The sequence below is a fragment of the Octodon degus genome, unplaced genomic scaffold (genome assembly GCF_000260255.1).
Source record: "Octodon degus isolate 3935 unplaced genomic scaffold, OctDeg1.0 scaffold00035, whole genome shotgun sequence".
NCBI classification, from domain to species: domain Eukaryota; kingdom Metazoa; phylum Chordata; class Mammalia; order Rodentia; family Octodontidae; genus Octodon; species Octodon degus.
Window position 1 is genome coordinate 693,965 of NW_004524611.1, and position 12,113 is coordinate 706,077.

The following is a 12,113-nucleotide window of genomic DNA, read 5'->3' on the forward strand; positions in this document are numbered from 1 at the left end:
TCATCGTCATCGTCATCGTCATCGTCATCGTCATCATCATCATCATCGTCGTCGTCGTCATCATCGTCATCATCGTCGTCGTCGTCATCTAAAGAGAATACAAAATAGTAAAAAAAGAAAGAAAGAAAGAAATGACACAGAACTTCAGCAAGCAAATCAATAGAAATTCAACAACGGTTGCTGTATTGCATAATCTTGTCTTCAAACAGATTATTCAGGTTACCAGATATAAACATGCAAAATTGGTGGAAAAGTTACAAGAAATTTAAAAGGACCAAAAGGGAAAGAAAAATAAAGAAAAGAAAACTCTAAGCATCGACCGCTCCCCTCTGCAGACCGCGGAAGGCAATAGCGCGGTGGTCCCAGCCATCCTGCGCGCATGCACAACTACACCTTTCTCGGCCTCGCTCCCTCTCGCGTCCCTTCCCTCATCCCAGCTGTTCCCTTGATTGGGTCCTTCCCCTTGCACAGCATCGGCCCTCTCGGGTTTATTTACTGTCGGGGTCTTCCTCCGGCAAGACGGCAGCTGCCTGCGACGCGGCTCGGGCTTACCCGCTGGGAGCGTCCCGGTTGCCTGCGTCTGAGCTCAGCGAGCGCCAGGAGCCACGCGGCCCGGCGAGCAAGGTGCGGGGCCGGGCGGGACGTTTCTATCTGCCAGAGGCCTGCAGAGGAGCTCTGGATGGATTGAAAACGTGAAGGCAGCCGCGCCAGAGCACGCAGGAGGGAGTCCCCGCAAGGGCTTCAGGAAATAGCAGCAATACCCGGACGCGCGTGTGTGAAGCGCGGGGAGGCTTCGGGGGGAAGCGCGGCGGGCGGGCGTTGGCACGGTCGCCTTGAGGACTTGGCGGCGTGGTCTTGCGAGGACGGGTTTTCACTGCGCGCGGCTTCCGAGCCTCGCGGAGCGGCGCCCCCGGGCTGTCTTCCTGCTCCGCCCCGCGCGCTCCTCGCCTGCCTCCAGGGCCCTCTTCCCATTTTCCTTTCGCTGCTAGCGATGCTGTTCTCGGTGATGTTTACCTCGCGCAGTGTTGCACGCGCGGTGAGGACTGTACAAGTGAACGCCACGTGACCAACCTTTTCTGGTCCCCTCTGCCTGCCCCGTGTCACGTCCTGGGCCACCTGGGCCTCTTGGCGTCTCCTTCCGGAAATCGCTATTTTGCGCTTTAGTTCCGCTGGGGCATGCTCAAGAGCGACGCAGCCCAGCACTCCCGCTTGTTTCGCTCAGCACTGTGTGCCGCAGCGGTCTCCACTCGCCTGCGGGTGAAATGACTGTTGGAGAGTTTTAATTCGAGCGTTCTCTGTAGTTTGGGATCGCACCTCGAGCACACCTAGATGTGCGCTCAGCCGTGACTTAGCGTCGCACAGCCATGCTGGGATCTTCCCATTAGCTTCCAACGGGGAAAACGCTCAATTAGCTAATCATTCACTCCATCCTAATGATCGCTAATCAATACAACCATGAAAATAAAAGCAGGCGCAGAGCTCAAACAAGTTAACCGTTAGTATTTATTTATATAAAAAGTAAATACCTTGTTCAAAAAGTATATGGGTTAGTTCTTCTTAAATTGCTTGAGTATGGTTTTTATTCCATTGAAATCAAATGATGCCCATTATTTTCTGTCTGTATTTCATTGGTTTTTTTTTCTATTTTCATTTTTTTTCCTCATCTTTTATGTATTCATTTGGTATAGGTTCTTGCTATGCAGTTCAGACTCATAGTGATCCTCCTGCTTCAGCTTCCCCAGTGCTGGGATTAAGGTGTGCGGAACCACACCCGGTTTTGGCGGCCAGCGTGGCACACCTGCGGTTCCTGGGCTGGCATGGCATGTGGTACCAGGGATTGAACCTGAGCCCTCGCACTTGCCAAGCAGGTGCTTAGACCACTGAGTTCTCTCCCCACCCCTTATTTTGCTTTTGTTATTCTCCTGATTTTTGTTATCATTTTATTTGCTGTATCTAAAATAGTATCCTTCTTCCAACTGTTAGAACTCTGCAAAAATGTGTACTTCAAGAAATGTGCTTCATGTCCACCATGTTTTCCCAGATGCAAACAATTCAGTAGTTTCTGGTGTATCTTTCTTGCCCTTCTGTCCTATAGTGACGAGCACATGTGGTCTGTGGTGGGAACTGCTGCTGCTTTGCGGCCTATTGTGGCGCCGTTCCCCTTGAGTTCACCCATCTCATAGTTTATCACTTCTGCCATATGTCATTGGCACCCACACCACAATCTGTTCCAACATTTTCACACGCATGAAGCGAAAGAAGCAGGTTGCAGTATTTCTCATGTGAAAGTCTACCAGAGCTTATTTTGACTTAGCCAAGTTTGGTGATGTTACCGCTGAACACTGGGGCCACATCCTGTCCCACAGGGAGAAATCCACACCCTCTTTTCCTGCAGCCAGAGGTGGGCTCGTCACCGGATCGCTTGCTTTAGTTCTTGGGCATCGTCTGGTAGTAAATGCCCAACCTCCAGGCCCTCTGACGGTTGGATTTCACTCCTTCAGGTTCATATCTAGTACGGAGGTTGTCCTGCATGTGCGGGGCGTGAGCCCCTGCCTGCGCACACTCTCACGAGGCTGCCCGGCGATTTTGGCTGCCTGGGAGGGTCTACTCTGTTTTGTATATCTGCATTCCTGCACTACACTTTCTATTATAGAATGTCAAGTGCTACTCCCTTGAAGCTTTGTTTTCAGAGGATGTTGCTTTACTCGTTGCCTTTGTTCTTTTACTTTATTTGCAAGTAAGCAAAGAAAATCCTGTATTTATGTTGGAATTGTGTTAAGTGTATCAAGTAGCTCAGAGGCACTAAACGTGGAAAGTTAAAGTAACTCATCCAAAAGGTAACTGAAAACCAAGTGAAAGTATAAAATTCAAATTAATAAAATGAGACATAAGCCAACAATACATAAGTTATAGTAATTTAATGGAATAACACATTACATACCTGAAAATAAGCTATTGAACTAGAAGAATTTTTTTCATTGATCTACCTACGACATCTTAGATTTAATGACAGATTTGGTGTTCATGAGAAGTTAATATGAAGCACTACTGGAAATCCCATATCTGTACTAGCTGACCCTTAAAAATATATATGTGTGCATAAAATATATATACACACAAAATATATATACATAAATATATGCATGTGGACATGTATATATGTATGTGTGTATGTGCACAAATGTAAATATATGCATGTAATTGCATGTTCAAGTAGAAAAGCAAAATACTCACCAGACTACCTGCACCAGCACTAAGCATTATAAGCCAGGTGAGAACTCGCTGTACTCTAAGCTGCAGGAGCACAAAGCTTGGCAGTTGTGAAAATTAATGAAGGGAAACAGTTTTGTATTCAGTTTTGCATTTACTTGCTCAAGGAAATGCGTATGATAATATGCCTGTCAAGTCTGTCAATGGTCTCTTCATTAAGTTCAAAATATATTCAGAAATCTATTAACCATTTTTTTCTGACAATAATGAGATGCAAATTTATCAGAATCAACTTGTTTTTCCTCTTAGCTTCAATGTTGCAGTTATCAGAATTATTCTGTTTATGGAATGGAGCCTTCTCAGGATGAATTGAAGCAACTCCAGTTCTGGAAGAACGTGCTAGAAAGCCTTCCTCTAGTGATGAAGTCTATCTGCGCTGTGAACAGGATGAGAATGTTCCCATGAAGGAGTCAGCAGGCTTCAGTGTACAACAGCATTTTGTAGACAAACACTTCTTTGCACGCAGCTAAAATAAAGAACAACTACATGGCTCTTCTCCTTCCCCTGCCTGACACCTTGGCAAACGACAAGCACTTCCTATTAATGGCTGTGAGAGGCCAGCAAATGCCTATGTGTATCCACATGATTCTGCAAGGATTACTTGAGGAATTAAAGTTTAGATATGTGAAAGAAATAAATCTGTTCGTGAAATTACAATTTGTTACCACGTCTTTATAATCCCATACCTCATGCTGGCCTTGTGCTACTTTTGTTATGAAATCAAGTACATGTTTTACTTTCTACTTGGATTACACTGTTCTTTGTTACTGAATGTCTTCATCGACCTTGTACTTTCCATGGTTCAGCCCCAAATCAACAGATCAAATGAGCTCACAAAATGAGTACGCTCATCTTTCCTTTTCTTCATGTAGTGACTCTCTTCCTCTTACAATGAAATCACTGCTCTTCATTTGAGATGACACCTTTAGCTCAGCAAACAGCTATTATTTGAAAGAAGCACAAGACCAAACTTCTCACAGTTTTGGCCTTTATTACTTTGACAGTTATTAGCAAGTGAAATAAATGTGTCAGAAGCTGTTTCTCTAACACCTCTATTATTCAGTAAGTGAGATTTCCAGGCTTTGGCATTTCCCACCTCTGCTGGTCTTCAGCTCAGATCTGATCCGCTCAGCTTGCTGCTCTGGTGCAGTGCTGGCCCACGTAGCTTGCTTCAGCCATTCGCGAGGTTTCACCCTTGTTCCTACCTTCCACAATCTGCTTGGAGCTGGCTTGCTTTTCTCTAGTGCTTGTATTCCTAAATACTGACGCTTAACTAACGAATTTCACTCCAGCCCTCATTTCTTGCCTCTACCTTTCATATCAGTTGAATCGCTTCATCTGGAATTTTTGAAGCTAGAAAAGATATTTAGGTCATTAATTATGCAAAACTGAAGCTAAGATTTTAAGCAAATTGATTTGAAATCACTCATTTGTCCTCTACTCTCAGGGCTTAAATGATAATGCAACATTTGATTTATTTCAACAAGTGACATTGTCAACAAATGCTTGTGTTTTGATGTTTTATAATTCAGTATTTGAATGTTAATTTAGATGGCATTCAGAAAAAGAAAGTAATAGAACAGGGACCGAGAGTTCAAAGAAAGGAAAAACAGGAAAAGAAACACCACAAGAATATGAGATGAATTCTTGAAAGTAATTCACAATTTCTAATTATACACATTTTGCTCATAGAACTATGGCTGAAACTACAGTCAAGCTGTTAGTGTGCAGCAGGAACGAATACAACAAGGTATGAAAAGATTCATCTGCTTATGCTGTGGTCACCCGTCGCACATTTCTAGCTATGTTTCCTAACAATTACGGTAGAAATGCTGGCGATTGGAGGTGGGCAGGTGAGGCTCAGATATAGCACGTGATTATATTGAAATCCATGCGGCTGGGGAGTGACAAGTGCTGGTTTCAGCTCAGGTCTGAGTTCACACCCCAGCTCATGCCCCAGTTCTGACAAAGGACATTTCCAAGACGCAAGGTGGCCGTGAAGGGTGCTTACAGACTTCTGTGTATAATGGGGAGCTGGACATCCTTCCAGAGCAAAGGAGTGATTTCTTCTGCCATACCAAAAAATAAATAAATAAATAAATAAATAAAATAAAATAAAATAAATTTCTGTTTAGGTAAGTAAAAATATCAGGCACCTCTGGGGGTTATGTTATGTTAGTGTGATTTCATGCAGGCCTAGGTGTTGGAGAAAAGCAAGGGGACATTCCACAAGTCTTCCAGGCAACCCAAGTATCTTGGTGCCTTTTCTGGTTAACCTTCTCTCCCTTCCCTCTAAGAAATGCCTGGAACCACAGAGCCCCGTCCCTACCAGCAGCGAGTGCTGAGAGAACACGAACTCGAGGGCAGTGACCAGGAAGACCCCAGGTACGTGTTGGCAGCACCAGTGAGCCGGGATGCGGAGCCCAGCTGAGAGGGTCCTCACACGGCTTCCTGCAACTCTGAGACCTCATTACACACAACCCCGCAGAGAGCTGCTCTGTAATGACTGTCCCGGAGAGGCAACCACCTGTGTCCCCTCCCTGTTCCTCTGTTTCATCTCCCACTCCATTTCTTTAGCCTCCAACGCCTGCGGTATGACTAGGATCTACTTTGGGGCCTTGTTTCTTTGACAGAAGTTTTTATTTTTATTTTAAAGAGAAGAAAACCAAAAACAAATAAGAAGAGCAAAGATGAAAACAAAGCAACAAGGCTGAGGAGACAGCTTGGCAGTCTAAATGCCTGCTTGGCAAGCGCAAGGACCCAGGTTTGATCCCCAGTACCACGTGCTGTGCTGGCCACAGAAAGCAGGCGTGGTGGTGCACACCTATAAACCTAACGCTGGGGAGGCTGAGACAGGAGGCTCATTACAAGTCTGAGCTGCGTAGCAAGACTCTGAACCTAAATAAACACATAGAAGATTAATCTTAAAAAAGCAACATACAACAATAAAAATAGTACCGAATTTCCAAACAAGAATAGAAAATTGACAATGGTTGTTATATTATGGCTTATCATAATCAAATTTGTTGATAAGATTTAGACGTGTCAGATAATTCAAGCAATGAAACATTAATTCTTCCTTTCACTAAACCTTCATTTTTTTCTTGTCCTTTTTACTTTTTTAAATTTTTTTATTAATTTTATTGAGAAACAAATAACAATGAGAGGGTTTCAAAGCAGGTTGGTAGGACAGTTACAATAATTAATACATTGCATATTCTTGTCTTTGTAGTAGTTATTCATAGTACAAGATGCAGACATGATACCCTGTCCAAACACTATTATATTAAGGAGAGTGTAAAAATAATAGGTGAGACATTAGAGACGATACACATTTAAAAGAACAAGATGAAGGGGCCAGGGAAATGGCTCGGTGGAATAAGCACTTCCTTGTTAAGCGCAAGGGCCTGAGGTCAATCCCCAATTCTTCTAAAAAATAAAAAAAATAAAAAAATTAAAAAATAGAAGAGCAAGATGAGAGGTATTCAACCATGGTTGTCATATTGAACGTTGCTGTCCTCACTGAAGTTGTTCAAATTATAGGTATTAGCAGGTAGAGCTGGTAAAAATTAAAAAAAATAAATAAATAAAAAATTAGACATTAACTGCTACTCTCGACAAACTAATGGATATTAGTAGTTTTCTTTCTTTATAAAACATGCGATTGAATTGTAAAACTAGAGGCAGAAGCCATGAACTACTTAGCGCAATTGCCCTGCTGCCCACAAATCTCAACTCCGCAACCTGGACACCCGGCTTCCTGGTCCTGGATCCCGGAGCACGACCAGGAGGACGCGCAGGCGAGGCGCGGGTGCATTTAGGCGGTCAGGACGATCCGCACCGGCGCCCTCACCCTGAGGTCCGGCCAGGCCCTTCAGCTCGGCTTCGTGACCCCACCCAGTCTCAGAGAAGCGTCTGCACTCTGACTGTCCCCTGTCTCGCCATAAGGAACCCTGGCGACGTTAATCCGCACGGGCACGCACTCTAGCTGACAGCTGCAGATGACGTCCTGGAAGGAGCAAAGGGCCTCCTCGCCACGGAGGGTGGCCACACGCGGTGGGGCCACGGTCCCTGCCGGGTCTGCTGGGCGACCCCTGCGCCCACCCTGCGCTGGGGCTATTCAGGCTCCGGCGTGGCTCAGGCCACCGGCCGCGCTCCCTTCCACACTCCCACCCTGAGCACCGGCCTCCTGGCTCCTTCAGGGATCCTCGGCAGGCTCTCGTCTTTGGGAATTTATCAAGTACATGCATAGGATGCCAAGACACATTTGCATTTCAGATGAAAGGTGACGAGGCTGGAGCGCAGGTGTGCGAACCGTGTCCCTGGCCAGAAGGTCTCCTGCCGCGCAAGCCCATCCCAGTGACCCTGTGCTTGTCAGTATCCTGTCGAATAAAGTCAGCCTTGTCGCTGTAACAGGTGCTGGAATTTTTTTCGCACGGGCGTACATCCCAAACACTGCATAAGGAGGCCAGATTTCACTGGGTCCTACATCTTCTCTGCTAGAGAAGGAAACACCGCAGACGGGGCTGGTTGCTTCCTGCGTTCAGCCCATGCCAGCCACCACCCGACGCTTCCTGGAATTTTCTGTGCACAAATGTGTCTCGACATGCCAGGCACGGAGCCTGCCTGCCTGCCACAGCTGCCAGGCTCTGACAAGCCACAGAGAGAGTTCAGGTGAGGAAAAGTCCCGGATTTTACCCACCTCGGCGGAACCAACCGTTTAGGACTGAGAGCTCAGCACTCTTTGCCAACTGGGCCAGCTCTTAGCTTTATCTGGCCCTGGCTATGGCACGAAGACACACAGTCCTGCCAGTGACCCCTTGGGGACAAGGAGCTCTTCTGTCATCTGTGTCACCCCTTTGCGAGGCAGTGCTGTGACGTGTGAATATGCATGAGCTCCTCTGTGACCACCCAGCTCCAGACAGCTCGATTCTGCCCAGCATTCCTGCCCCCCATCAGCTGGGCCTCTCAGCGCCGCCTACTCACAGACCAAAGCTGCTGGAGCAGGCCGGGCAGCCCGGGCTCGGATGCTGAGGGGCTCATCAGATTCCGCGGCTCTGGACTGTTATGGTTTGTGTATAGTTGTCCCCCCAAAGCCTCATGCAGTCTTGGGGTGGCTTTTGGAGTTTGTGATTGATTGCTTTGAGTGTGGATGCTGCCTGCCCTGGGGCAGGTAATTTGCATTACAATGTAAGGAGGGAAGAGAAGCCAGCTGCTTGAGCTGCTGCTACCCCTCCCTTGCGCTCTTGCTCTTTGCCGCCACCATGAAAGTTTGCTTTCTGCTCTGTGCTGCTCGGCGTTGGACCCAGCTGAGTACGGACTGAAAGCTCCAGTAACTGTGAGCTGAATAAACCTTTCCTTCCTTCATTTTCAGTGTCGGGTATTTGTCCCAGCAACGAGAGAAGAGCAACTAAGACATGGGCAGAACCTCGGGGATCTCGTGGGCCCCACCAAGCTCTGTCCTAGGGCTGAGCCGTGGGATCTGTGCAAGGGATCTAAGGTTATGTGGAGCTCAACACGGAAGTTGCGGTGGGACTCTCAGACAGAGACAAAGCCACTGGGGCGATGCCGGTAACCATGACAACAAGCAACAACATCCTGGTCTTCCATGCTCTTGTGTAAGGTCCTGAGAACCAGGTTTCGCAACCCACATGCAAGCCAGTTTTGATGGGTGACATTTGGCAGCTCGAGGCGAAGCTTAGAGGCAGCTCCTGGCGATGAAACCCAGCAACATCTCCAGCCTTGTGGCTTTCCAAAGACTCCACTTAGCAGACGGAGAGCACTCAGATCACAGAGCGAAGGCAGTCTGAACATCAGACTGTTCCCTCTTGAGCATTCAGTAGGAGCAGAAAGATTTTGCGTGGACTTCCAATAAAGTGATCAGAGTACTACATGGCTTTTGTCACATCCAGGGATGACACTCGAGGAATGTGAATCTATAAATATGTGTGTACATGCAAACATGCATACATACATAGGAATCATATACGCACGAATGTGGATTTAATGACCATCTTGTAAACGCATATATATCTTGCATTTTTAAAGTGCTGTCTCTCAAAACATAATAAAACAGCCCAAGGAATTAGCAGAGCCCGGTGTGGGCGTGAGCACACTTGGAATACCTTAGCTCGCGCGCTGAAGAAGGGCGATGCCCGAGGCCCTCGGGAGCGCAGGGTAAGTGCAGCAGCGCAGCCCGGCAGGACAAGCTCCATTGTCATGCGAGGTAACTGTTGGCGGGTGCGTGTGAACAGGGCCTTGTGACATCCATGGGGCACCACAGCAGGATGAGCCTGGGAGTGGCTGCCCTGTGGGCACAGGGAGCTCAGGGGCAGCCGAAGAGGACGGGACTCGTGGGCAGAGTACCACTGAGGGACAGCAGGCTGTCCCATGCACCAGTGTGGGTTTGTCCAGGAGCTTTGAAGAAGACAGAGCACAGCGGAGCCCTGCAAAGGGCATGAGCAGGGACCCTGGAGGGAGAGGGCAGGGCCAGGGCTGGGCGGGAGTCCTGGGTAGGGGAGAGGCCCGCGGGCCGCGCAGAGCAGGGCCATGCGTACTGCTCGAGGAAGCCGTGTCTTCCTCTTCAGCCACCTGGCGCTCGGGGGTCTTCCTGTCTCTGCCAGCGCGTTGGTGAAGGCTTCTTCCCAGAATCCGCGCCTCTCTTCCCCGTTAGGACATTACTTTATCTACGGATGCTTTCCACTGCTCCGCCCACCTCCCCCTCCTTTCTCGCTCCTCTTCTCTCTCCTCCTTTGCCTCCTTTTCTCTTCTCCCTGTCCTCCTTCCTCCTCTTCCATCATCTTCCATTTCTTCTTCCTCCCTCTCTCCCTCCTCTTGCTCCTCCTCCTCATCTCCCTCCTCTTCTAGTCCCACTCCTCCCCACTTCTGGGATGATCAGGCCCCCAGCATTCTTCCACGTACTCTGGGACTCCAACCCGGCACATCCAGGGAACTTAAGTGCCTGAAAACCTGCTCAATTGCTTGATCCCAGTGGAAATAACAGTCATGTCTAATTTCATTTTGGTTTAATTCTAGTTGGCACAAAAAAAATGTCCACCAAACTTCAACCAAAATTCAGGGGGTCAAGGAGGAATGGTGTGCTTATTTCAAAAATGAGGATCCAAAGATGAAACATAATTACTCAAAGTGAAAAGATTGTAATGAACAGGTTTAAAAAAGTAAAGACTTCTGGCCCCTCTCTCAGAAATTAAAATCAATTGTTTTGCGTGTTCCAGAACTTAGGAAGGTAGGAGAGCTGCCTATTTCCCAGTAATCTGTACATCTGAAAGTGTAAGATTTTTCCTGATTTTAACAATACTGGAAAATGAGAAGAGATAGATCAGTAAGGAGATATTATCCGTAAGCACCAAAATGTGAGTTATTTGATTTGTACAGCTATGTCTAAAACTCTACTTAAATTACTTTCTCTGGCTGATCTGCTACTCTGTTAACCTTTATGTATTGATGAGTAGATGGACGACTACCGAAATCATCAGCAGTGAGCTTGTCTTTGTCTCCTCTGACAGCCACGGCATTTGGCCGCGGAGGTAACTGGAGAAGAAATCATTATTTTATGTATTTTGGGGGTAGAAACAATAAAATGCTACCAAACGGCTCCACACAAAGGCTGTCTCAGGGCTGTGGATCGTGTTGTGCAAGTGATAGTTAGCCGGAGCTGCAGATGGCTTCAAATGATAGGCCTGCGCTTGTCATTTGGCATACTGATGATGACACGGGTGGAGTTATTTCTGCATTAAAGCACTTGCACGCGACAGTAAGTGAAGAATTCAAGCCAGAGAGCTCATTGATCTGAAATGCACAGCAGTCCATCTGTCGATGAAGCAGCAAGGAGCCGGCCTGTGCTCATGACCCACACATGGCTTGGAAATATGCGGGGTGGGGTGGCGGTGAGAATCACTAAGTTGCAGCATCTAAACTTTGATCGAAATAAACTCTGATTTAGGACCAGCCAGATAGCTCAGTGGATTAAAGCACCTGCTTAGGCAGACGCAGGGACGAGATTTGATCCCTGGTGTGCCCTACCAGCCCCACTCCCGAGACACGCTGAGACAGCAACTCAGACTGGGCGTGGTGGTGCATGCCTGTAATCCCAGTGCTTGGGAGGCTGAAAACAGGAGGATCACTACAAGTCCAATCTGTGTGGTGAGACCCTGTACTAAATACATTTTTTTTAAAGAAACTGATTTGAAAGATGATTTTTAAGCCTAAGTCACCTGAGCTCCCCATTGAAGGCACATTTCTGTCAGCAGAGCGTCACTAACATGTGGATTCCACCCACTGCTGCTTCCTCTGTGCCCCTGCAATGGGTCGACGCTCCTGAGCTAGGGTCCCCGTCAAAGGCAGCCATGCAGGAGGTGGCCACAGACTCCCACGGGGAGGTCAGGGTGGCTTTTCATGTGTTCTGACAACTGTCCGATCTGTGGTCCCCACTAAGACCACAGATCATGCCTGCATCTTCTCCCCTTGCCTGGGCACCTGTATCCTCCTTGTTTCAGTTCCCCTTTAGCCGTATGGTGGCACCACTCCTGCTGCCTTCACAGAACTGCTCGGTGACAAACCGTGCAAACTATGGGACATGCTCACTCGGGACAGTGAGGTTTGATTCCAGCACGCCCTTCAGGCTATTTCTGCCTCACACTGCTTGAATAGTCCCTTGATTCCAGTCTCAAAAAGCAATACAGGAGAAACAGTACATCGAAGAAGCAATATGGCCAGGAGAAGAAAATTATAGATAAAATAGTATGGGATAAGTCAGCCTCTTCCATTGGCTTTAACTATTACAACTCACAGGACCTTACAGAGCTAAATCCAAACTGGTGGGG